Below are 20,021 nucleotides of genomic sequence, written 5' to 3'. Positions count from 1 at the left end.
AGTCTGTGGCATTCTGTTAAACTGTTGCTTATGGCGGTCTCTGTGAGCTTCTCAGCGACATTCAGCCAGCCAGGTATCCTGCCTGCAGTAGATGGAATGTGGCAATGGAACGCTGGCTGCGCGTGTCATAATAGGCTCTGAGCCTTTATATACCTGTGCACAGCAGCAGCCACCTTCAGTCTGCTGCTGGACAGCCAGCAGCAGCAGCAGCAGGAGAGGTATGTAATCAGGAGCCCTCCTGCTAAGGGTAGACAGCTGCTCGTTCCACCCCACCCCCCGCCTTAATTGGTTCTCCTCCCTTCCAACGGTGTTGAGGCGGGTGGGAACAGCAGGGGGTGAAGGTGCTGTGTTTAAAGAGGTGGAGTTATGCAGATCTAAAACGCGTGGATTGCAGCAGCAGCAAGCCGAAAAGTGCAGGCATGTAAGGGATCTAGAGGTTGACAATATGTCTTCTTAACGGGAGTCCAGGAGCTCATCTCCACAAATGGACTTTTCAGGATCCTTGGGTGGCTCCGTAGTTTGAAACCAATTCTGGTTATCGCTTCTCGGCCTTTTGGCTAAGATCAAGTGTAGTATCTGTTCTTATCAGTTTAATATCTGATACGTCCCCTATCTGGGGACCATATATTAAATGGATTTTTAGAACAGGGAGATGGAAAAAGAGCTTGCTCTGTCCACTCCACGCATTGACCTGGTATTGCAGTATCTCCAGGACCGGTGCACCCCTTCTTTAATGCAGTTTCTAAAATCAGAAAGAATTGAATTCAATGTTTTTTGTTCATTTTGCTTGTTTGTCGGATTTTGGGATGGACTCTTTGGCTTTGCTTTTCTTCTCCTCATTGGATTTTTCATGTTCAAAGTTGCAGAAGCCAGATTACAAGCTCATTTTGGTTCAACTTCAGCAACTGTGCATTGCATTGCCATGTAATGTGATGCAATGCTATCTTTCTAGCTCTCCCTTTTTACTTCCTTTTGGATAAACAGACATATTAGGCAAGCATTTTGGAGCTTTCACCTAAATAACTACAGGTGGTGAGATAAGCTGCACAATATAATTGACCTTTCAGTATATTGTTGCACACACACCATCTATTTAGCAAATGCCCTTGTTATCAACAGCAGCCTTTTAAACTCACCTGAGCTAACAGGTATGTGCGCTGGTTACTCTGCTGCGCTTAAAATTTCTTTTTTGGTTTGCTACAATGCCTTTTCTGAAACGTTGTCTCCTTCTGCTGGAACACTGACTTCTTTCATTTAATGCCTGCAGACTATAAAAGAGAACCCAACCCAAAAAGTTTGGTTGATTAGTCTGTGGCATTCTGTTAAACTGTTGCTTATGGCGGTCTCTGTGAGCTTCTCAGCGACATTCAGCCAGCCAGGTATCCTGCCTGCAGTAGATGGAATGTGGCAATGGAACGCTGGCTGCGCGTGTCATAATAGGCTCTGAGCCTTTATATACCTGTGCACAGCAGCAGCCACCTTCAGTCTGCTGCTGGACAGCCAGCAGCAGCAGCAGCAGGAGAGGTATGTAATCAGGAGCCCTCCTGCTAAGGGTAGACAGCTGCTCGTTCCACCCCACCCCCCGCCTTAATTGGTTCTCCTCCCTTCCAACGGTGTTGAGGCGGGTGGGAACAGCAGGGGGTGAAGGTGCTGTGTTTAAAGAGGTGGAGTTATGCAGATCTAAAACGCGTGGATTGCAGCAGCAGCAAGCCGAAAAGTGCAGGCATGTAAGGGATCTAGAGGTTGACAACATGTCTTCTTAACGGGAGTCCAGGAGCTCATCTCCACAAATGGACTTTTCAGGATCCTTGGGTGGCTCCGTAGTTTGAAACCAATTCTGGTTATCGCTTCTCGGCCTTTTGGCTAAGATCAAGTGCAGTGATCTACCGGTTGCTGCCTTGGTCTTGGCTGAGAGGTGCCTTGGGTACCCGGCTCCTTGGCCTCGGGGGATCGCTGCATGTAGCAGTGCGGCTTCACCCCCTTGCTGCTTTTGGGGAGTCGGATTAGTCCCTGGGCAACGAGGGGCGATCAGCCTGCCTGCTTTTTTTAAGTAGGCGAGGAGGATTTTTGCCACGTTTGGTGTGAAGATATGGACGGGAGAAGCCCAAATATGCTGACCTGTGAAGAGGTCCCAGTTTTTGCAAGACTGAAGAATGCAGTGCGGTTTATTTTTTTGGATCCAGAGAAGAAGAAGTCTGGCTTGTTTTTTTTGGTAGAGAAGATTTTGTTTGGACTATTGGAAGTTCAAATGGAACAAGTTTTGTCTATGTTGGAGTTCCCGAAGAGAGGGATATATGATGTTATTTTTTGTTCAGAAGATATCTTTTCTGACTTTTGGAAGAGAATGGATCTAGTGAAGGAAGAGTCGATACTTGAAGGTGTTTTTTTTGTGTCGCATTTTCCTAGGAAGGAAAGGCTAATAGTAATAAGGATGTATAGTCCTTTCATATTGGAAGAAGAGATCATGACCTTTTTATCCCGGTACTGTGAGAAAGTGAGTTCTGCTGGCAAAATGTTTAACCGATATGGTTTTTGGACCACGAGGTGGAGGTTCCTGGTCAAGTTCAAGGAAAGTTCGGATGGTGTTGTGGTACTCCCACCAAGTAGATTCAAAATCGGGACAGTTAATGGAGATATGTTCTTTACAGGTATGCCGAAGTTTTGTAGGCGTTGTAAACAGTATGGCCATGAAAAGGATTCCTGTACATTACAGTGGTGTGCCAAGTGTGAAGAAGTGGGACATAAGGCAGAGAATTGTGAAAAAAGTAAGAAATGTAATCTATGTGGTGGCAGTGGTCATTTATATGATTGCTGTCCTGTCAATAAAAGGGAGGAGAAGTCAGTTGACAAGGAAGATGGAAAAGAAGAAGAGTCTGAAGCTGCCCCCCATGATGAAACGGAAGAGAACATATCTCAAAAGAAGGAGGAACAAATAAGAGATATAAGAAAAGAAGGTGATCATATGGAAGAAGATACTGAGAGTGATATCACAGACGTTGAGATTGAAAATACTAGCTTGGAAGAAGAAGTGAAGGTGGATAGGGAGTCAGAAGATCAGGAGGAAAGTGAGTCCTCCAGTCAGGATGAAAAGGAAGGTGCTGTAAGTAATATGGAAGAGGAGGAGGAGGGTGAAGAAACTAGTGAAGAAGAAAGAGAGGATGTCGCATGTGAAGCCAGAGAAGAAATTGAAGGAGTTTTGTCATCTGGGAAGGACTCTAGTAAAGCAAAGGATGTTTCAGAAAAAAATATGAGGGAGATGGAGGAGAGACAAGAAGTGTTGAAAATGCTAGAGAGTTGTGAAGGGGGGAGTCAGGCTAGTCTAAGGCGCAAAGTGTGGAATAACATTTATAGCGATATGCATCGTTTTTTTTCAACTTACAGAATACCTCAGTCGTTGGCTAAAGAGGTAGAAGAAGCTTGGGATGGTCGGTTTCTGGATGGAAGGCTTTTGAATGCCTTGGCAGCATATGGACTGAAGAGAGGAATGTTGCCTTAAATCGTAATGGTAAAGATTGTAATGTTGTGATGTAAAGAATATGGAATAACTGTATTGTGATAATATAAACGTATATATATAAAATAAGATTGGAAAAATGGATATATGACCCACAATGATGGATAACAACCTAATACCATTTGGAAATCATTGCAAAGCATGAAATGGTAAATATGGGACTTGTAATCTGAGTGGAAAAAAAAAAAAAAAAAAAATCTGTTCTTATCAGTTTAATATCTGATACGTCCCCTATCTGGGGACCATATATTAAATGGATTTTTAGAACAGGGAGATGGAAAAAGAGCTTGCTCTGTCCACTCCACGCATTGACCTGGTATTGCAGTATCTCCAGGACCGGTGCACCCCTTCTTTAATGCAGTTTCTAAAATCAGAAAGAATTGAATTCAATGTTTTTTGTTCATTTTGCTTGTTTGTCGGATTTTGGGATGGACTCTTTGGCTTTGCTTTTCTTCTCCTCATTGGATTTTTCATGTTCAAAGTTGCAGAAGCCAGATTACAAGCTCATTTTGGTTCAACTTCAGCAACTGTGCATTGCATTGCCATGTAATGTGATGCAATGCTATCTTTCTAGCTCTCCATTTTTACTTCCTTTTGGATAAACAGACATATTAGGCAAGCATTTTGGAGCTTTCACCTAAATAACTACAGGTGGTGAGATAAGCTGCACAATATAATTGACCTTTCAGTATATTGTTGCACACACACCATCTATTTAGCAAATGCCCTTGTTATCAACAGCAGCCTTTTAAACTCACCTGAGCTAACAGGTATGTGCGCTGGTTACTCTGCTGCGCTTAAAATTTATTTTTTGGTTTGCTACAATGCCTTTTCTGAAACGTTGTCTCCTTCTGCTGGAACACTGACTTCTTTCATTTAATGCCTGCAGACTATAAAAGAGAACCCAACCCAAAAAGTTTGGTTGATTAGTCTGTGGCATTCTGTTAAACTGTTGCTTATGGCGGTCTCTGTGAGATTCTCAGCGACATTCAGCCAGCCAGGTATCCTGCCTGCAGTAGATGGAATGTGGCAATGGAACGCTGGCTGCGCGTGTCATAATAGGCTCTGAGCCTTTATATACCTGTGCACAGCAGCAGCCACCTTCAGTCTGCTGCTGGACAGCCAGCAGCAGCGGCAGCAGAAGAGGTATGTAATCAGGAGCCCTCCTGCTAAGGGTAGACAGCTGCTCGTTCCACCCCACCCCCCGCCTTAATTGGTTCTCCTCCCTTCCAACGGTGTTGAGGCGGGTGGGAACAGCAGGGGGTGAAGGTGCTGTGTTTAAAGAGGTGGAGTTATGCAGATCTAAAATGCGTGGATTGCAGCAGCAGCAAGCCGAAAAGTGCAGGCATGTAAGGGATCTAGAGGTTGACAACATGTCTTCTTAACGGGAGTCCAGGAGCTCATCTCCACAAATGGACTTTTCAGGATCCTTGGGTGGCTCCGTAGTTTGAAACCAATTCTGGTTATCGCTTCTCGGCCTTTTGGCTAAGATCAAGTGTAGTATCTGTTCTTATCAGTTTAATATCTGATACGTCCCCTATCTGGGGACCATATATTAAATGGATTTTTAGAACAGGGAGATGGAAAAAGAGCTTGCTCTGTCCACTCCACGCATTGACCTGGTATTGCAGTATCTCCAGGACCGGTGCACCCCTTCTTTAATGCAGTTTCTAAAATCAGAAAGAATTGAATTCAATGTTTTTTGTTCATTTTGCTTGTTTGTCGGATTTTGGGATGGACTCTTTGGCTTTGCTTTTCTTCTCCTCATTGGATTTTTCATGTTCAAAGTTGCAGAAGCCAGATTACAAGCTCATTTTGGTTCAACTTCAGCAACTGTGCATTGCATTGCCATGTAATGTGATGCAATGCTATCTTTCTAGCTCTCCCTTTTTACTTCCTTTTGGATAAACAGACATATTAGGCAAGCATTTTGGAGCTTTCACCTAAATAACTACAGGTGGTGAGATAAGCTGCACAATATAATTGACCTTTCAGTATATTGTTGCACACACACCATCTATTTAGCAAATGCCCTTGTTATCAACAGCAGCCTTTTAAACTCACCTGAGCTAACAGGTATGTGCGCTGGTTACTCTGCTGCGCTTAAAATTTCTTTTTTGGTTTGCTACAATGCCTTTTCTGAAACGTTGTCTCCTTCTGCTGGAACACTGACTTCTTTCATTTAATGCCTGCAGACTATAAAAGAGAACCCAACCCAAAAAGTTTGGTTGATTAGTCTGTGGCATTCTGTTAAACTGTTGCTTATGGCGGTCTCTGTGAGCTTCTCAGCGACATTCAGCCAGCCAGGTATCCTGCCTGCAGTAGATGGAATGTGGCAATGGAACGCTGGCTGCGCGTGTCATAATAGGCTCTGAGCCTTTATATACCTGTGCACAGCAGCAGCCACCTTCAGTCTGCTGCTGGACAGCCAGCAGCAGCAGCAGCAGGAGAGGTATGTAATCAGGAGCCCTCCTGCTAAGGGTAGACAGCTGCTCGTTCCACCCCACCCCCCGCCTTAATTGGTTCTCCTCCCTTCCAACGGTGTTGAGGCGGGTGGGAACAGCAGGGGGTGAAGGTGCTGTGTTTAAAGAGGTGGAGTTATGCAGATCTAAAACGCGTGGATTGCAGCAGCAGCAAGCCGAAAAGTGCAGGCATGTAAGGGATCTAGAGGTTGACAACATGTCTTCTTAACGGGAGTCCAGGAGCTCATCTCCACAAATGGACTTTTCAGGATCCTTGGGTGGCTCCGTAGTTTGAAACCAATTCTGGTTATCGCTTCTCGGCCTTTTGGCTAAGATCAAGTGTAGTATCTGTTCTTATCAGTTTAATATCTGATACGTCCCCTATCTGGGGACCATATATTAAATGGATTTTTAGAACAGGGAGATGGAAAAAGAGCTTGCTCTGTCCACTCCACGCATTGACCTGGTATTGCAGTATCTCCAGGACCGGTGCACCCCTTCTTTAATGCAGTTTCTAAAATCAGAAAGAATTGAATTCAATGTTTTTTGTTCATTTTGCTTGTTTGTCGGATTTTGGGATGGACTCTTTGGCTTTGCTTTTCTTCTCCTCATTGGATTTTTCATGTTCAAAGTTGCAGAAGCCAGATTACAAGCTCATTTTGGTTCAACTTCAGCAACTGTGCATTGCATTGCCATGTAATGTGATGCAATGCTATCTTTCTAGCTCTCCCTTTTTACTTCCTTTTGGATAAACAGACATATTAGGCAAGCATTTTGGAGCTTTCACCTAAATAACTACAGGTGGTGAGATAAGCTGCACAATATAATTGACCTTTCAGTATATTGTTGCACACACACCATCTATTTAGCAAATGCCCTTGTTATCAACAGCAGCCTTTTAAACTCACCTGAGCTAACAGGTATGTGCGCTGGTTACTCTGCTGCGCTTAAAATTTCTTTTTTGGTTTGCTACAATGCCTTTTCTGAAACGTTGTCTCCTTCTGCTGGAACACTGACTTCTTTCATTTAATGCCTGCAGACTATAAAAGAGAACCCAACCCAAAAAGTTTGGTTGATTAGTCTGTGGCATTCTGTTAAACTGTTGCTTATGGCGGTCTCTGTGAGCTTCTCAGCGACATTCAGCCAGCCAGGTATCCTGCCTGCAGTAGATGGAATGTGGCAATGGAACGCTGGCTGCGCGTGTCATAATAGGCTCTGAGCCTTTATATACCTGTGCACAGCAGCAGCCACCTTCAGTCTGCTGCTGGACAGCCAGCAGCAGCAGCAGCAGGAGAGGTATGTAATCAGGAGCCCTCCTGCTAAGGGTAGACAGCTGCTCGTTCCACCCCACCCCCCGCCTTAATTGGTTCTCCTCCCTTCCAACGGTGTTGAGGCGGGTGGGAACAGCAGGGGGTGAAGGTGCTGTGTTTAAAGAGGTGGAGTTATGCAGATCTAAAACGCGTGGATTGCAGCAGCAGCAAGCCGAAAAGTGCAGGCATGTAAGGGATCTAGAGGTTGACAACATGTCTTCTTAACGGGAGTCCAGGAGCTCATCTCCACAAATGGACTTTTCAGGATCCTTGGGTGGCTCCGTAGTTTGAAACCAATTCTGGTTATCGCTTCTCGGCCTTTTGGCTAAGATCAAGTGTAGTATCTGTTCTTATCAGTTTAATATCTGATACGTCCCCTATCTGGGGACCATATATTAAATGGATTTTTAGAACAGAGAGATGGAAAAAGAGCTTGCTCTGTCCACTCCACGCATTGACCTGGTATTGCAGTATCTCCAGGACCGGTGCACCCCTTCTTTAATGCAGTTTCTAAAATCAGAAAGAATTGAATACAATGTTTTTTGTTCATTTTGCTTGTTTGTCGGATTTTGGGATGGACTCTTTGGCTTTGCTTTTCTTCTCCTCATTGGATTTTTCATGTTCAAAGTTGCAGAAGCCAGATTACAAGCTCATTTTGGTTCAACTTCAGCAACTGTGCATTGCATTGCCATGTAATGTGATGCAATGCTATCTTTCTAGCTCTCCCTTTTTACTTCCTTTTGGATAAACAGACATATTAGGCAAGCATTTTGGAGCTTTCACCTAAATAACTACAGGTGGTGAGATAAGCTGCACAATATAATTGACCTTTCAGTATATTGTTGCACACACACCATCTATTTAGCAAATGCCCTTGTTATCAACAGCAGCCTTTTAAACTCACCTGAGCTAACAGGTATGTGCGCTGGTTACTCTGCTGCGCTTAAAATTTCTTTTTTGGTTTGCTACAATGCCTTTTCTGAAACGTTGTCTCCTTCTGCTGGAACACTGACTTCTTTCATTTAATGCCTGCAGACTATAAAAGAGAACCCAACCCAAAAAGTTTGGTTGATTAGTCTGTGACATTCTGTTAAACTGTTGCTTATGGCGGTCTCTGTGAGCTTCTCAGCGACATTCAGCCAGCCAGGTATCCTGCCTGCAGTAGATGGAATGTGGCAATGGAACGCTGGCTGCGCGTGTCATAATAGGCTCTGAGCCTTTATATACCTGTGCACAGCAGCAGCCACCTTCAGTCTGCTGCTGGACAGCCAGCAGCAGCAGCAGCAGGAGAGGTATGTAATCAGGAGCCCTCCTGCTAAGGGTAGACAGCTGCTCGTTCCACCCCACCCCCCGCCTTAATTGGTTCTCCTCCCTTCCAACGGTGTTGAGGCGGGTGGGAACAGCAGGGGGTGAAGGTGCTGTGTTTAAAGAGGTGGAGTTATGCAGATCTAAAACGCGTGGATTGCAGCAGCAGCAAGCCGAAAAGTGCAGGCATGTAAGGGATCTAGAGGTTGACAACATGTCTTCTTAACGGGAGTCCAGGAGCTCATCTCCACAAATGGACTTTTCAGGATCCTTGGGTGGCTCCGTAGTTTGAAACCAATTCTGGTTATCGCTTCTCGGCCTTTTGGCTAAGATCAAGTGTAGTATCTGTTCTTATCAGTTTAATATCTGATACGTCCCCTATCTGGGGACCATATATTAAATGGATTTTTAGAACAGGGAGATGGAAAAAGAGCTTGCTCTGTCCACTCCACGCATTGACCTGGTATTGCAGTATCTCCAGGACCGGTGCACCCCTTCTTTAATGCAGTTTCTAAAATCAGAAAGAATTGAATTCAATGTTTTTTGTTCATTTTGCTTGTTTGTCGGATTTTGGGATGGACTCTTTGGCTTTGCTTTTCTTCTCCTCATTGGATTTTTCATGTTCAAAGTTGCAGAAGCCAGATTACAAGCTCATTTTGGTTCAACTTCAGCAACTGTGCATTGCATTGCCATGTAATGTGATGCAATGCTATCTTTCTAGCTCTCCCTTTTTACTTCCTTTTGGATAAACAGACATATTAGGCAAGCATTTTGGAGCTTTCACCTAAATAACTACAGGTGGTGAGATAAGCTGCACAATATAATTGACCTTTCAGTATATTGTTGCACACACACCATCTATTTAGCAAATGCCCTTGTTATCAACAGCAGCCTTTTAAACTCACCTGAGCTAACTGGTTACTCTGCTGCGCTTAAAATTTCTTTTTTGGTTTGCTACAATGCCTTTTCTGAAACGTTGTCTCCTTCTGCTGGAACACTGACTTCTTTCATTTAATGCCTGCAGACTATAAAAGAGAACCCAACCCAAAAAGTTTGGTTGATTAGTCTGTGGCATTCTGTTAAACTGTTGCTTATGGCGGTCTCTGTGAGCTTCTCAGCGACATTCAGCCAGCCAGGTATCCTGCCTGCAGTAGATGGAATGTGGCAATGGAACGCTGGCTGCGCGTGTCATAATAGGCTCTGAGCCTTTATATACCTGTGCACAGCAGCAGCCACCTTCAGTCTGCTGCTGGACAGCCAGCAGCAGCAGCAGCAGGAGAGGTATGTAATCAGGAGCCCTCCTGCTAAGGGTAGACAGCTGCTCGTTCCACCCCACCCCCCGCCTTAATTGTTTCTCCTCCCTTCCAACGGTGTTGAGGCGGGTGGGAACAGCAGGGGGTGAAGGTGCTGTGTTTAAAGAGGTGGAGTTATGCAGATCTAAAATGCGTGGATTGCAGCAGCAGCAAGCCGAAAAGTGCAGGCATGTAAGGGATCTAGAGGTTGACAACATGTCTTCTTAACGGGAGTCCAGGAGCTCATCTCCACAAATGGACTTTTCAGGATCCTTGGGTGGCTCCGTAGTTTGAAACCAATTCTGGTTATCGCTTCTCGGCCTTTTGGCTAAGATCAAGTGTAGTATCTGTTCTTATCAGTTTAATATCTGATACGTCCCCTATCTGGGGACCATATATTAAATGGATTTTTAGAACAGGGAGATGGAAAAAGAGCTTGCTCTGTCCACTCCACGCATTGACCTGGTATTGCAGTATCTCCAGGACCGGTGCACCCCTTCTTTAATGCAGTTTCTAAAATCAGAAAGAATTGAATTCAATGTTTTTTGTTCATTTTGCTTGTTTGTCGGATTTTGGGATGGACTCTTTGGCTTTGCTTTTCTTCTCCTCATTGGATTTTTCATGTTCAAAGTTGCAGAAGCCAGATTACAAGCTCATTTTGGTTCAACTTCAGCAACTGTGCATTGCATTGCCATGTAATGTGATGCAATGCTATCTTTCTAGCTCTCCCTTTTTACTTCCTTTTGGATAAACAGACATATTAGGCAAGCATTTTGGAGCTTTCACCTAAATAACTACAGGTGGTGAGATAAGCTGCACAATATAATTGACCTTTCAGTATATTGTTGCACACACACCATCTATTTAGCAAATGCCCTTGTTATCAACAGCAGCCTTTTAAACTCACCTGAGCTAACAGGTATGTGCGCTGGTTACTCTGCTGCGCTTAAAATTTCTTTTTTGGTTTGCTACAATGCCTTTTCTGAAACGTTGTCTCCTTCTGCTGGAACACTGACTTCTTTCATTTAATGCCTGCAGACTATAAAAGAGAACCCAACCCAAAAAGTTTGGTTGATTAGTCTGTGGCATTCTGTTAAACTGTTGCTTATGGCGGTCTCTGTGAGCTTCTCAGCGACATTCAGCCAGCCAGGTATCCTGCCTGCAGTAGATGGAATGTGGCAATGGAACGCTGGCTGCGCGTGTCATAATAGGCTCTGAGCCTTTATATACCTGTGCACAGCAGCAGCCACCTTCAGTCTGCTGCTGGACAGCCAGCAGCAGCAGCAGCAGGAGAGGTATGTAATCAGGAGCCCTCCTGCTAAGGGTAGACAGCTGCTCGTTCCACCCCACCCCCCGCCTTAATTGGTTCTCCTCCCTTCCAACGGTGTTGAGGCGGGTGGGAACAGCAGGGGGTGAAGGTGCTGTGTTTAAAGAGGTGGAGTTATGCAGATCTAAAATGCGTGGATTGCAGCAGCAGCAAGCCGAAAAGTGCAGGCATGTAAGGGATCTAGAGGTTGACAACATGTCTTCTTAACGGGAGTCCAGGAGCTCATCTCCACAAATGGACTTTTCAGGATCCTTGGGTGGCTCCGTAGTTTGAAACCAATTCTGGTTATCGCTTCTCGGCCTTTTGGCTAAGATCAAGTGTAGTATCTGTTCTTATCAGTTTAATATCTGATACGTCCCCTATCTGGGGACCATATATTAAATGGATTTTTAGAACAGGGAGATGGAAAAAGAGCTTGCTCTGTCCACTCCACGCATTGACCTGGTATTGCAGTATCTCCAGGACCGGTGCACCCCTTCTTTAATGCAGTTTCTAAAATCAGAAAGAATTGAATTCAATGTTTTTTGTTCATTTTGCTTGTTTGTCGGATTTTGGGATGGACTCTTTGGCTTTGCTTTTCTTCTCCTCATTGGATTTTTCATGTTCAAAGTTGCAGAAGCCAGATTACAAGCTCATTTTGGTTCAACTTCAGCAACTGTGCATTGCATTGCCATGTAATGTGATGCAATGCTATCTTTCTAGCTCTCCCTTTTTACTTCCTTTTGGATAAACAGACATATTAGGCAAGCATTTTGGAGCTTTCACCTAAATAACTACAGGTGGTGAGATAAGCTGCACAATATAATTGACCTTTCAGTATATTGTTGCACACACACCATCTATTTAGCAAATGCCCTTGTTATCAACAGCAGCCTTTTAAACTCACCTGAGCTAACAGGTATGTGCGCTGGTTACTCTGCTGCGCTTAAAATTTCTTTTTTGGTTTGCTACAATGCCTTTTCTGAAACGTTGTCTCCTTCTGCTGGAACACTGACTTCTTTCATTTAATGCCTGCAGACTATAAAAGAGAACCCAACCCAAAAAGTTTGGTTGATTAGTCTGTGGCATTCTGTTAAACTGTTGCTTATGGCGGTCTCTGTGAGCTTCTCAGCGACATTCAGCCAGCCAGGTATCCTGCCTGCAGTAGATGGAATGTGGCAATGGAACGCTGGCTGCGCGTGTCATAATAGGCTCTGAGCCTTTATATACCTGTGCACAGCAGCAGCCACCTTCAGTCTGCTGCTGGACAGCCAGCAGCAGCAGCAGCAGGAGAGGTATGTAATCAGGAGCCCTCCTGCTAAGGGTAGACAGCTGCTCGTTCCACCCCACCCCCCGCCTTAATTGGTTCTCCTCCCTTCCAACGGTGTTGAGGCGGGTGGGAACAGCAGGGGGTGAAGGTGCTGTGTTTAAAGAGGTGGAGTTATGCAGATCTAAAACGCGTGGATTGCAGCAGCAGCAAGCCGAAAAGTGCAGGCATGTAAGGGATCTAGAGGTTGACAACATGTCTTCTTAACGGGAGTCCAGGAGCTCATCTCCACAAATGGACTTTTCAGGATCCTTGGGTGGCTCCGTAGTTTGAAACCAATTCTGGTTATCGCTTCTCGGCCTTTTGGCTAAGATCAAGTGTAGTATCTGTTCTTATCAGTTTAATATCTGATACGTCCCCTATCTGGGGACCATATATTAAATGGATTTTTAGAACAGGGAGATGGAAAAAGAGCTTGCTCTGTCCACTCCACGCATTGACCTGGTATTGCAGTATCTCCAGGACCGGTGCACCCCTTCTTTAATGCAGTTTCTAAAATCAGAAAGAATTGAATTCAATGTTTTTTGTTCATTTTGCTTGTTTGTCGGATTTTGGGATGGACTCTTTGGCTTTGCTTTTCTTCTCCTCATTGGATTTTTCATGTTCAAAGTTGCAGAAGCCAGATTACAAGCTCATTTTGGTTCAACTTCAGCAACTGTGCATTGCATTGCCATGTAATGTGATGCAATGCTATCTTTCTAGCTCTCCCTTTTTACTTCCTTTTGGATAAACAGACATATTAGGCAAGCATTTTGGAGCTTTCACCTAAATAACTACAGGTGGTGAGATAAGCTGCACAATATAATTGACCTTTCAGTATATTGTTGCACACACACCATCTATTTAGCAAATGCCCTTGTTATCAACAGCAGCCTTTTAAACTCACCTGAGCTAACAGGTATGTGCGCTGGTTACTCTGCTGCGCTTAAAATTTCTTTTTTGGTTTGCTACAATGCCTTTTCTGAAACGTTGTCTCCTTCTGCTGGAACACTGACTTCTTTCATTTAATGCCTGCAGACTATAAAAGAGAACCCAACCCAAAAAGTTTGGTTGATTAGTCTGTGGCATTCTGTTAAACTGTTGCTTATGGCGGTCTCTGTGAGCTTCTCAGCGACATTCAGCCAGCCAGGTATCCTGCCTGCAGTAGATGGAATGTGGCAATGGAACGCTGGCTGCGCGTGTCATAATAGGCTCTGAGCCTTTATATACCTGTGCACAGCAGCAGCCACCTTCAGTCTGCTGCTGGACAGCCAGCAGCAGCAGCAGCAGGAGAGGTATGTAATCAGGAGCCCTCCTGCTAAGGGTAGACAGCTGCTTGTTCCACCCCACCCCCCGCCTTAATTGGTTCTCCTCCCTTCCAACGGTGTTGAGGCGGGTGGGAACAGCAGGGGGTGAAGGTGCTGTGTTTAAAGAGGTGGAGTTATGCAGATCTAAAACGCGTGGATTGCAGCAGCAGCAAGCCGAAAAGTGCAGGCATGTAAGGGATCTAGAGGTTGACAACATGTCTTCTTAACGGGAGTCCAGGAGCTCATCTCCACAAATGGACTTTTCAGGATCCTTGGGTGGCTCCGTAGTTTGAAACCAATTCTGGTTATCGCTTCTCGGCCTTTTGGCTAAGATCAAGTGTAGTATCTGTTCTTATCAGTTTAATATCTGATACGTCCCCTATCTGGGGACCATATATTAAATGGATTTTTAGAACAGGGAGATGGAAAAAGAGCTTGCTCTGTCCACTCCACGCATTGACCTGGTATTGCAGTATCTCCAGGACCGGTGCACCCCTTCTTTAATGCAGTTTCTAAAATCAGAAAGAATTGAATTCAATGTTTTTTGTTCATTTTGCTTGTTTGTTGGATTTTGGAATGGACTCTTTGGCTTTGCTTTTCTTCTCCTCATTGGATTTTTCATGTTCAAAGTTGCAGAAGCCAGATTACAAGCTCATTTTGGTTCAACTTCAGCAACTGTGCATTGCATTGCCATGTAATGTGATGCAATGCTATCTTTCTAGCTCTCCCTTTTTACTTCCTTTTGGATAAACAGACATATTAGGCAAGCATTTTGGAGCTTTCACCTAAATAACTACAGGTGGTGAGATAAGCTGCACAATATAATTGACCTTTCAGTATATTGTTGCACACACACCATCTATTTAGCAAATGCCCTTGTTATCAACAGCAGCCTTTTAAACTCACCTGAGCTAACAGGTATGTGCGCTGGTTACTCTGCTGCGCTTAAAATTTCTTTTTTGGTTTGCTACAATGCCTTTTCTGAAACGATGTCTCCATCTGCTGGAACACTGACTTCTTTCATTTAATGCCTGCAGACTATAAAAGAGAACCCAACCCAAAAAGTTTGGTTGATTAGTCTGTGGCATTCTGTTAAACTGTTGCTTATGGCGGTCTCTGTGAGCTTCTCAGCGACATTCAGCCAGCCAGGTATCCTGCCTGCAGTAGATGGAATGTGGCAATGGAACGCTGGCTGCGCGTGTCATAATAGGCTCTGAGCCTTTATATACCTGTGCACAGCAGCAGCCACCTTCAGTCTGCTGCTGGACAGCCAGCAGCAGCAGCAGCAGGAGAGGTATGTAATCAGGAGCCCTCCTGCTAAGGGTAGACAGCTGCTCGTTCCACCCCACCCCCCGCCTTAATTGGTTCTCCTCCCTTCCAACGGTGTTGAGGCGGGTGGGAACAGCAGGGGGTGAAGGTGCTGTGTTTAAAGAGGTGGAGTTATGCAGATCTAAAACGCGTGGATTGCAGCAGCAGCAAGCCGAAAAGTGCAGGCATGTAAGGGATCTAGAGGTTGACAACATGTCTTCTTAACGGGAGTCCAGGAGCTCATCTCCACAAATGGACTTTTCAGGATCCTTGGGTGGCTCCGTAGTTTGAAACCAATTCTGGTTATCGCTTCTCGGCCTTTTGGCTAAGATCAAGTGTAGTATCTGTTCTTATCAGTTTAATATCTGATACGTCCCCTATCTGGGGACCATATATTAAATGGATTTTTAGAACAGGGAGATGGAAAAAGAGCTTGCTCTGTCCACTCCACGCATTGACCTGGTATTGCAGTATCTCCAGGACCGGTGCACCCCTTCTTTAATGCAGTTTCTAAAATCAGAAAGAATTGAATTCAATGTTTTTTGTTCATTTTGCTTGTTTGTCGGATTTTGGGATGGACTCTTTGGCTTTGCTTTTCTTCTCCTCATTGGATTTTTCATGTTCAAAGTTGCAGAAGCCAGATTACAAGCTCATTTTGGTTCAACTTCAGCAACAGTGCATTGCATTGCCATGTAATGTGATGCAATGCTATCTTTCTAGCTCTCCCTTTTTACTTCCTTTTGGATAAACAGACATATTAGGCAAGCATTTTGGAGCTTTCACCTAAATAACTACAGGTGGTGAGATAAGCTGCACAATATAATTGACCTTTCAGTATATTGTTGCACACACACCATCTATTTAGCAAATGCCCTTGTTATCAACAGCAGCCTTTTAAACTCACCTGAGCTAACAGGTATGTGCGCTGGTTACTCTGCTGCGCTTAAAATTTCTTTTTTGGTTTGCTACAATGCCTTTTCTGAAACGTTGTCTCCTTCTGCTGGAACACTGACTTCTTTCATTTAATGCCTGCAGACTATAAAAGAGAACCCAACCCAAAAAGTTTGGTTGATTAGTCTGTGGCATTCTGTTAAACTGTTGCTTATGGCGGTCTCTGTGAGCTTCTCAGCGACATTCAGCCAGCCAGGTATCCTGCCTGCAGTAGATGGAATGTGGCAATGGAACGCTGGCTGCGCGTGTCATAATAGGCTCTGAGCCTTTATATACCTGTGCACAGCAGCAGCCACCTTCAGTCTGCTGCTGGACAGCCAGCAGCAGCAGCAGCAGGAGAGGTATGTAATCAGGAGCCCTCCTGCTAAGGGTAGACAGCTGCTCGTTCCACCCCACCCCCCGCCTTAATTGGTTCTCCTCCCTTCCAACGGTGTTGAGGCGGGTGGGAACAGCAGGGGGTGAAGGTGCTGTGTTTAAAGAGGTGGAGTTATGCAGATCTAAAACGCGTGGATTGCAGCAGCAGCAAGCCGAAAAGTGCAGGCATGTAAGGGATCTAGAGGTTGACAACATGTCTTCTTAACGGGAGTCCAGGAGCTCATCTCCACAAATGGACTTTTCAGGATCCTTGGGTGGCTCCGTAGTTTGAAACCAATTCTGGTTATCGCTTCTCGGCCTTTTGGCTAAGATCAAGTGTAGTATCTGTTCTTATCAGTTTAATATCTGATACGTCCCCTATCTGGGGACCATATATTAAATGGATTTTTAGAACAGGGAGATGGAAAAAGAGCTTGCTCTGTCCACTCCACGCATTGACCTGGTATTTCAGTATCTCCAGGACCGGTGCACCCCTTCTTTAATGCAGTTTCTAAAATCAGAAAGAATTGAATTCAATGTTTTTTGTTCATTTTGCTTGTTTGTCGGATTTTGGGATGGACTCTTTGGCTTTGCTTTTCTTCTCCTCATTGGATTTTTCATGTTCAAAGTTGCAGAAGCCAGATTACAAGCTCATTTTGGTTCAACTTCAGCAACTGTGCATTGCATTGCCATGTAATGTGATGCAATGCTATCTTTCTAGCTCTCCCTTTTTACTTCCTTTTGGATAAACAGACATATTAGGCAAGCATTTTGGAGCTTTCACCTAAATAACTACAGGTGGTGAGATAAGCTGCACAATATAATTGACCTTTCAGTATATTGTTGCACACACACCATCTATTTAGCAAATGCCCTTGTTATCAACAGCAGCCTTTTAAACTCACCTGAGCTAACAGGTATGTGCGCTGGTTACTCTGCTGCGCTTAAAATTTCTTTTTTGGTTTGCTACAATGCCTTTTCTGAAACGTTGTCTCCTTCTGCTGGAACACTGACTTCTTTCATTTAATGCCTGCAGACTATAAAAGAGAACCCAACCCAAAAAGTTTGGTTGATTAGTCTGTGGCATTCTGTTAAACTGTTGCTTATGGCGGTCTCTGTGAGCTTCTCAGCGACATTCAGCCAGCCAGGTATCCTGCCTGCAGTAGATGGAATGTGGCAATGGAACGCTGGCTGCGCGTGTCATAATAGGCTCTGAGCCTTTATATACCTGTGCACAGCAGCAGCCACCTTCAGTCTGCTGCTGGACAGCCAGCAGCAGCAGCAGCAGGAGAGGTATGTAATCAGGAGCCCTCCTGCTAAGGGTAGACAGCTGCTCGTTCCACCCCACCCCCCGCCTTAATTGGTTCTCCTCCCTTCCAACGGTGTTGAGGCGGGTGGGAACAGCAGGGGGTGAAGGTGCTGTGTTTAAAGAGGTGGAGTTATGCAGATCTAAAACGCGTGGATTGCAGCAGCAGCAAGCCGAAAAGTGCAGGCATGTAAGGGATCTAGAGGTTGACAACATGTCTTCTTAACGGGAGTCCAGGAGCTCATCTCCACAAATGGACTTTTCAGGATCCTTGGGTGGCTCCGTAGTTTGAAACCAATTCTGGTTATCGCTTCTCGGCCTTTTGGCTAAGATCAAGTGTAGTATCTGTTCTTATCAGTTTAATATCTGATACGTCCCCTATCTGGGGACCATATATTAAATGGATTTTTAGAACAGGGAGATGGAAAAAGAGCTTGCTCTGTCCACTCCACGCATTGACCTGGTATTGCAGTATCTCCAGGACCGGTGCACCCCTTCTTTAATGCAGTTTCTAAAATCAGAAAGAATTGAATTCAATGTTTTTTGTTCATTTTGCTTGTTTGTCGGATTTTGGGATGGACTCTTTGGCTTTGCTTTTCTTCTCCTCATTGGATTTTTCATGTTCAAAGTTGCAGAAGCCAGATTACAAGCTCATTTTGGTTCAACTTCAGCAACTGTGCATTGCATTGCCATGTAATGTGATGCAATGCTATCTTTCTAGCTCTCCCTTTTTACTTCCTTTTGGATAAACAGACATATTAGGCAAGCATTTTGGAGCTTTCACCTAAATAACTACAGGTGGTGAGATAAGCTGCACAATATAATTGACCTTTCAGTATATTGTTGCACACACACCATCTATTTAGCAAATGCCCTTGTTATCAACAGCAGCCTTTTAAACTCACCTGAGCTAACAGGTATGTGCGCTGGTTACTCTGCTGCGCTTAAAATTTCTTTTTTGGTTTGCTACAATGCCTTTTCTGAAACGTTGTCTCCTTCTGCTGGAACACTGACTTCTTTCATTTAATGCCTGCAGACTATAAAAGAGAACCCAACCCAAAAAGTTTGGTTGATTAGTCTGTGGCATTCTGTTAAACTGTTGCTTATGGCGGTCTCTGTGAGCTTCTCAGCGACATTCAGCCAGCCAGGTATCCTGCCTGCAGTAGATGGAATGTGGCAATGGAACGCTGGCTGCGCGTGTCATAATAGGCTCTGAGCCTTTATATACCTGTGCACAGCAGCAGCCACCTTCAGTCTGCTGCTGGACAGCCAGCAGCAGCAGCAGCAGGAGAGGTATGTAATCAGGAGCCCTCCTGCTAAGGGTAGACAGCTGCTCGTTCCACCCCACCCCCCGCCTTAATTGGTTCTCCTCCCTTCCAACGGTGTTGAGGCGGGTGGGAACAGCAGGGGGTGAAGGTGCTGTGTTTAAAGAGGTGGAGTTATGCAGATCTAAAACGCGTGGATTGCAGCAGCAGCAAGCCGAAAAGTGCAGGCATGTAAGGGATCTAGAGGTTGACAACATGTCTTCTTAACGGGAGTCCAGGAGCTCATCTCCACAAATGGACTTTTCAGGATCCTTGGGTGGCTCCGTAGTTTGAAACCAATTCTGGTTATCGCTTCTCGGCCTTTTGGCTAAGATCAAGTGTAGTATCTGTTCTTATCAGTTTAATATCTGATATGTCCCCTATCTGGGGACCATATATTAAATGGATTTTTAGAACAGGGAGATGGAAAAAGAGCTTGCTCTGTCCACTCCACGCATTGACCTGGTATTGCAGTATCTCCAGGACCGGTGCACCCCTTCTTTAATGCAGTTTCTAAAATCAGAAAGAATTGAATTCAATGTTTTTTGTTCATTTTGCTTGTTTGTCGGATTTTGGGATGGACTCTTTGGCTTTGCTTTTCTTCTCCTCATTGGATTTTTCATGTTCAAAGTTGCAGAAGCCAGATTACAAGCTCATTTTGGTTCAACTTCAGCAACTGTGCATTGCATTGCCATGTAATGTGATGCAATGCTATCTTTCTAGCTCTCCCTTTTTACTTCCTTTTGGATAAACAGACATATTAGGCAAGCATTTTGGAGCTTTCACCTAAATAACTACAGGTGGTGAGATAAGCTGCACAATATAATTGACCTTTCAGTATATTGTTGCACACACACCATCTATTTAGCAAATGCCCTTGTTATCAACAGCAGCCTTTTAAACTCACCTCAGCTAACAGGTATGTGCGCTGGTTACTCTGCTGCGCTTAAAATTTCTTTTTTGGTTTGCTACAATGCCTTTTCTGAAACGTTGTCT

At 44.6% G+C, this 20,021-nt stretch overlaps 14 non-coding genes across 14 annotated transcripts; all 14 read left to right on the top strand.

The window, feature by feature from the left end:
- Nucleotides 1-537: 537 nt before the first annotated feature.
- LOC141213260 (U2 spliceosomal RNA) lies at nt 538-728 on the top strand. Its single transcript, XR_012282776.1, has one exon. It is a non-coding gene; the product is annotated as a U2 spliceosomal RNA (small nuclear RNA).
- Nucleotides 729-3,681: 2,953 nt separating this feature from the next.
- Nucleotides 3,682-3,864, top strand: LOC141213209 (U2 spliceosomal RNA). The gene has a single exon (XR_012282762.1). It is a non-coding gene; the product is annotated as a U2 spliceosomal RNA (small nuclear RNA).
- Nucleotides 3,865-4,979: 1,115 nt separating this feature from the next.
- On the top strand, nt 4,980-5,170 carry LOC141213259 (U2 spliceosomal RNA). The gene has a single exon (XR_012282775.1). It is a non-coding gene; the product is annotated as a U2 spliceosomal RNA (small nuclear RNA).
- A 1,115-nt stretch (nt 5,171-6,285) lies between these two features.
- LOC141213253 (U2 spliceosomal RNA) lies at nt 6,286-6,476 on the top strand. Its single transcript, XR_012282774.1, has one exon. It is a non-coding gene; the product is annotated as a U2 spliceosomal RNA (small nuclear RNA).
- Nucleotides 6,477-7,591: 1,115 nt separating this feature from the next.
- LOC141213121 (U2 spliceosomal RNA) lies at nt 7,592-7,782 on the top strand. Its single transcript, XR_012282698.1, has one exon. It is a non-coding gene; the product is annotated as a U2 spliceosomal RNA (small nuclear RNA).
- A 1,115-nt stretch (nt 7,783-8,897) lies between these two features.
- On the top strand, nt 8,898-9,088 carry LOC141213242 (U2 spliceosomal RNA). Its single transcript, XR_012282773.1, has one exon. It is a non-coding gene; the product is annotated as a U2 spliceosomal RNA (small nuclear RNA).
- Nucleotides 9,089-10,191: 1,103 nt separating this feature from the next.
- LOC141213231 (U2 spliceosomal RNA) lies at nt 10,192-10,382 on the top strand. The gene has a single exon (XR_012282772.1). It is a non-coding gene; the product is annotated as a U2 spliceosomal RNA (small nuclear RNA).
- A 1,115-nt stretch (nt 10,383-11,497) lies between these two features.
- On the top strand, nt 11,498-11,688 carry LOC141213219 (U2 spliceosomal RNA). Its single transcript, XR_012282771.1, has one exon. It is a non-coding gene; the product is annotated as a U2 spliceosomal RNA (small nuclear RNA).
- A 1,115-nt stretch (nt 11,689-12,803) lies between these two features.
- LOC141213208 (U2 spliceosomal RNA) lies at nt 12,804-12,994 on the top strand. Its single transcript, XR_012282761.1, has one exon. It is a non-coding gene; the product is annotated as a U2 spliceosomal RNA (small nuclear RNA).
- Nucleotides 12,995-14,109: 1,115 nt separating this feature from the next.
- Nucleotides 14,110-14,300, top strand: LOC141213197 (U2 spliceosomal RNA). The gene has a single exon (XR_012282754.1). It is a non-coding gene; the product is annotated as a U2 spliceosomal RNA (small nuclear RNA).
- Nucleotides 14,301-15,415: 1,115 nt separating this feature from the next.
- On the top strand, nt 15,416-15,606 carry LOC141213185 (U2 spliceosomal RNA). Its single transcript, XR_012282747.1, has one exon. It is a non-coding gene; the product is annotated as a U2 spliceosomal RNA (small nuclear RNA).
- Nucleotides 15,607-16,721: 1,115 nt separating this feature from the next.
- On the top strand, nt 16,722-16,912 carry LOC141213087 (U2 spliceosomal RNA). Its single transcript, XR_012282665.1, has one exon. It is a non-coding gene; the product is annotated as a U2 spliceosomal RNA (small nuclear RNA).
- Nucleotides 16,913-18,027: 1,115 nt separating this feature from the next.
- Nucleotides 18,028-18,218, top strand: LOC141213173 (U2 spliceosomal RNA). The gene has a single exon (XR_012282736.1). It is a non-coding gene; the product is annotated as a U2 spliceosomal RNA (small nuclear RNA).
- Nucleotides 18,219-19,333: 1,115 nt separating this feature from the next.
- On the top strand, nt 19,334-19,524 carry LOC141212850 (U2 spliceosomal RNA). The gene has a single exon (XR_012282436.1). It is a non-coding gene; the product is annotated as a U2 spliceosomal RNA (small nuclear RNA).
- Nucleotides 19,525-20,021: the final 497 nt, after the last annotated feature.

Source organism: Phyllobates terribilis, unplaced genomic scaffold (genome assembly GCF_046119375.1).
Source record: "Phyllobates terribilis strain yellow unplaced genomic scaffold, ASM4611937v1 Scaffold_187__1_contigs__length_3656778, whole genome shotgun sequence".
Lineage (NCBI taxonomy): Eukaryota > Metazoa > Chordata > Amphibia > Anura > Dendrobatidae > Phyllobates > Phyllobates terribilis.
The sequence above is the reverse complement of the archived record's forward strand: the minus strand, read 5'-3'. Positions and strand labels throughout refer to the sequence as shown.